This window comes from Phalacrocorax aristotelis, chromosome 3 (assembly GCF_949628215.1).
Source record: "Phalacrocorax aristotelis chromosome 3, bGulAri2.1, whole genome shotgun sequence".
NCBI lineage: Eukaryota > Metazoa > Chordata > Aves > Suliformes > Phalacrocoracidae > Phalacrocorax > Phalacrocorax aristotelis.
Window position 1 is genome coordinate 90,543,719 of NC_134278.1, and position 5,226 is coordinate 90,548,944.

Sequence of the window (5,226 nt, forward strand, 5' to 3'; positions counted from 1 at the left end):
GCCAAAGGGATATTCCATACCATATGACATCATGCTCTGTGTATTACCTGGGGGGAGCTGGCTGGGGGAAGCAGCGATTGCAGCTCAGTGACTGGTGGCATAGGTCGGTGGGTAGTGAGCGGTTGCATCACTTGTTTGATCGGGTTTTTCCCCCCTGGGTTTCACCTCTCTCTCATTATTTTCTTTTTCATTATATTATATTATTTTTGTTATTATTACTGATTTATTTTAATTATTAAACTGTTCTTATCTCAACCCATGAGTTTTCTTACTTTTGCTCTTCTGATTTTCTCCCCCATACTCACTGGGGAGTGAGCAAGCGGCTGTGTGGGGCTTAGTTGGTAAATGGGGCTAAACCACGACAATGGGGAAGGCACAAGAGTGTCACCTGGTGCCACATCACACAGAATTGTTAGATGCAGCATCACTACAGCCGCTACAACTCTGTCATGCGTATCTCTGATAATGTGGACATCTGGGATTCACATGTCACCTCCTCCATAAAACTGATGCTTATGCCTAAATGACCCATGGACTAAAAAAAGAGGGGGAGAGGCGGAGAAGTGGAGACAGAATACTGACCAAGCCAGGAATGCTTCTGACTAAAATTCAGTGAATGTGTGTATTAAACACCCATTGAAGATTTCAAATTACTGAAAGCTGTCTGGTTTCAGCAGCTGTGCAGCATCCATAGATTAGCAAAGAACTGTATTGTCTTTGTCACTGTCCTTAGCAGCTGATCTTTGGTCCCAGAGATACACTTCTGTAGCAATACTGCGGTTTTACAGCACGGGAGCCTCCACAGGCCGGCACAGCAGAGAGGGAAATGAAACACCATGCAAACTGTAGACAGGAACAGAAGGGTAGCATTTGCTGATGGAATAGCTGATTTTGCTGGCACGGAGCAAAGGAGTGACCATGTGGAAGATGGTGTGCCACAGTTACTCCTGACTGGCTAAGGAGAAACACGAGGTTTTGGCAGAAACCCTAAAAACACTGTGGTAGTAAAAGGCAGCAGCAATCTGACAGGTATGCCCTTGTGCCCTCATGGATACTGCTGATGGCCTTGCTCTGGCATCTTTAATGACACCTTCCTCAAAAAGGATCCTGATGGTGCTCCTCAGTTCCCCAACATGTACAAAAGCAAACTGTTAAAATGCAGGTTTCCATGGGGAATGTATTGTGCTTTCTCCTGGCACCCTCCCCTACCTAGGCTGGCAACTGGCTGTTGTGTTTGCAGAGTGGGGCTGATTTGGCTCTTAGCAGGGAAGCTGGGAATGGGGCCCTTCCATGTGCCACCAAGGCCTGGATCAAGGTGGCCATCTGGGCTGAAAGCTCCCTGGTTCCTCACTATCCAGTGGCTCAGCAGGTTAAGAAGGGTACAAAAACTTGTATCTCCTCTACCTGGGGGGCGTGTTACTGTTCCTGGGCATGCAGATGTTTCCACCACACCCGGAGGATCCTCCTACTCCTTTTTAAAAATGCATTTCTTAGCATTAGCTGCTAAACAGCTAAATACTCCTGAGGCTTCCAAGTTGTAAGGCCACCCACAATTGCCTGTGCTGTCTCACCTCACCCTGAACCCTAGGAGCAAGGTCTGGCTGATTTTCTCTGGCACAGCAGCATGCCTTTGCTAAACAGCCAGTTCTGCTATTTTTGAAACTTACTTATCAGAAAGTGTTCAAGACACCAGTCTCTTCCCTGCTGAAGCGACCCAAAGTGAGTGAAGTCCTTCTGACTCCAGTAGGTCTCCGAGCTCCTTTTCTTTAGAGATGTTTCTTCTTGCACATCTGAAGTTCCTACAAAGGACGAACCAAAGCAGTGTAATGCATTTAGGTGACATATTTTTTAAAATGGGAAAGCATACATTGGGGAGTAACTTTAAACAACAGAGATTTACGGGCAATGAGCCAGGCAAAAAACTAGTGTTTATGTTATCACTTGTTAAAAATTATCAGTCTTGCTGAAACAAATGAGCTAGATTGAGACTTTGCTATTATTCAAAGATAGAAAAACCCTAATCAAAATCACATCTCCCCTGAAATTTTTGTCTGCTGCCATTAGAGTACGCTATTCATCCTTCATTGGAGCAGGCAGCGTGCCTTTGAATGGTCCATTATCAGACTGCATCACTGTCCCTCCCAGTGGCAGCACTGTTCACGCATCAATGACTAATACTGGTTCAAATCTATTTTACTGCCAAGTAAAACAGTTATCACTGGTGAAAAATTGGAGCAAATAAGGTTTGTTCCAAAATGTAAATGACAGCATGCCCAGACAGTAGGCTTACTGTAATTGTTTTCAGTTCTGGTAGGTTATCAGATATGACAGGATTTATCTCTACGCTGAGACAGCAAAGAAATAGCTGATAACATCACTTCACTGAAGGTATTCCAGTGCTGGACAGACCAGATACATGTCTTACAGGAGTGCAGTGGGACCCTAAAAGCACCAGGCTGCCTGACGGATACCTGTGGAGCGGGGCTTCTTCCGCCTTAGCTTCTCCCTTAGCAGAGAGAACAGTGGCTGCACCATGGTGTTTCAAGAACCAGTTGTTCCCACTTCTGGGCTGATCACCCCTCCGCTTCCTTTTCCCCACCATGCGTACATCCTTTCCTGCCTGCCACGACAGCGACATGCTGGCGCTAACCAGGTGCTACCAATGGCTCAGGTCACCTGCTTTCTCTCTACCTTCTCATGGCATCACCCACACCAGCTTCTTGCACAGCAACCAAGCACTAGCACTAGGTGCTTTTCTGGGCCCCAGCCCCCACACAAAGACTTTTGCAGGCTACTTGGGTCTCTGTGGAGCTCAGGGAACATGGGGACACTCAGCATGCTATTTCCCGTTCTAGGAAGAGAACTTTGTGTTCAACAGGGTAAGAGAATAACAGTTCAGAACTAATGGAACCAGATTTTTTAAAGGGTCTGAGTGAAACCCCAAAGCCCCCAAATCCCAAAACCATTCTGAGTCAATTCAGAACTCTGTTACTTTTTCAGACTTGGAAGGTTTTGCTCCAAGATGATTTAGCTTTTTGGTAAGTCCTCTCTTAAAATGTAGGCCCATTTGGGGGGTGTGTGGGGGGAATAATTGTAATAAACAACTCTCATGAAGGAGGAAATTTGTCCTCTTTGAGTGGGATCTTGAAGCTGAATGACCAGTAATGAACTCCAGCAACTGGCTTTCAGGACTACATATTACTCTTTCTCCATCTTTTGCAGTCTGTGCAGCATACTGAGACTGGCTAGCGCATAAGCCAATTCCCATTGACACAAGACAAAACATACTCACCCCTACACTGCTGGCATTGACCAGCTGTAGCAGTGTGACAAGGTAGAGTTGCTAAACAGCCATTTCACTGGCTGCCATTTTTTTTTCTATGTAAAAAATTTGTACAAGGCAAATTCTTTCTCTCCAGTACATGGTACGCAGAAAGTGGCATTTTCATTAGACCTCAAGGGTGTGTATGGCTGTAGTGGATCCTCGTGCACCCCTCCAGGGAAACGTGCAATTACCTCTCTGAAATGCCTGTACACCCATGCACGCAGCATGGAGAATAAACAGGAGGAACTAAAGATCTGTGTGCAGTCGCAGGGCCACAATCTCATTGCAATTACAGAGACATGGTGGGATAGCTCACATAACTGGAATGCTGTCATGGACGGCTACTTACTTTTTAGGAAAGGCAGGCCAGCAAGGTGAGGTGGGGGTGTTGCTCTTTATGCAAGGGAGCAACTGGAATGTATCAAGCTCTGCCTAGGGGTGGAGGAAGAAAGAGTAGAGAGCTTATGGGTAAGACTTAAGGGGCAGGCAAATATGGGTGACACCATGTGAGCATCTGCTACAAGCCACCTATTCAGGAAGTCAACAAGGCCTTCTACAGACAGCTGGAGGTAGCCTTGCAATTGCAGGCGCTGATTCTCATGGATTCAACCACCCTGATATTTGCTGGAAAAGCGATATGGCAAGGCGTGCACAATCCAGGTTCCTGCAGAGCATCAGGGGTAACTTTTTGATACAGGTGGTGGAGCCAACGAGGTGAGATGTGCTGCTGGACCTTCTATGAACAAACAAAGAAATTTGCTGATGATGCAAAACTGGGAGGAGTGGCTGACACACCAGAAGGCTGTGCTGCCATCCAACAAGACCTGGACAGGCTGGCCAAAGCTGGGACAAGGGAACCTCATGAAATTCAACAAAAGCAAGTGCAAGGCCCTGCACCTGGGGAGGAACAACCCCATGCACCGGTACAGGTTGGGGGCTGACCTACTGAAAAGTGGCTCTGTTGAGAAGGACCTGGGAGTGCTGGTGGACAGCAAGTTCACCATGAGCCAGCAATGCGCCCTTGTGGCCAAGAAGGCCAATGGTATCCTGCGCTGCATTAAAAGGAGTGTTGCCAGCAGGTCAAGAGACATTAATCTCCCCCTCTACTCTGCCCTAGTGAGGCCACATTTGGAGTACTGTATCCAGTCCTGGGCTCCCCAGTTCAGGAAAGATAGGGAGCTACTGCAGAGTCCAGTAGAGAGCTACCAAGATGATCAGGGGACTGGAGCATCTCCCTTACAAGTAAAGGCTGAGACCTGCGTTTGTTCAGCCTCAGAAAAGAAGACTGAGGGGGGATCTTATCACTGCTTATAAATACCTAAAGAGGATGGGGCCCAACCCTTTTCAGCAGTGCCCAACAACAGGGCAAGGGGCAATGGGCACAAATTAGAGCACAGGAAGTTCCACCTGAATATGAGGAAAAACTTCTTTCCTGTGATGGTGACAGAGCACTGGAACAGGCTGCCCAGGGAGGTTGTGGAGTCTCCTTCCCTGGAGACATTCAAAACCCACCTGGATGTGTTCCTGTGCCCCCTGCTCTAGGTGTCACTGTTCAAGCAGGGGGCTTGGACAAGATGATCTCCAGAGGTCCCTTCCAACCCCTACCATTCTGTGATTCTGTGATCACCCAGTGCGTAAATAAGAAAGAGAGCTTAATTCTCTACATGATGCAATTACTTCCAAAAGGAAGAACTGGGAAAAAAAACCTGCAGTGAACATATCTGCAGAAATTTATGAGAGACTAATTGGTTTTATCCTTAGTGACACTGTCAGGGTTACATCCTGTAATATGTGATATCTTAACGCTGTGAGAATGGGCATATTTAAAGTTCCTGAAGCTAAAATAAAAATCCTGTTTGAAATATTATGTCTCGCATCAATTTTCTGCCAGCAGCTGGTCT

The 5,226-nt window shown here is 46.8% G+C and overlaps 1 long non-coding RNA gene across 1 annotated transcript; it reads right to left on the reverse strand.

Moving 5' to 3' along the window:
• Positions 1-310: 310 nt before the first annotated feature.
• On the reverse strand, positions 311-3,640 carry LOC142055062 (uncharacterized). The gene is made up of 3 exons (XR_012659791.1): positions 2,472-3,640; positions 1,668-1,799; positions 311-843 (listed from the first exon to the last, which is right to left on the reverse strand). It is a non-coding gene; the product is annotated as an uncharacterized LOC142055062 (long non-coding RNA).
• Positions 3,641-5,226: the final 1,586 nt, after the last annotated feature.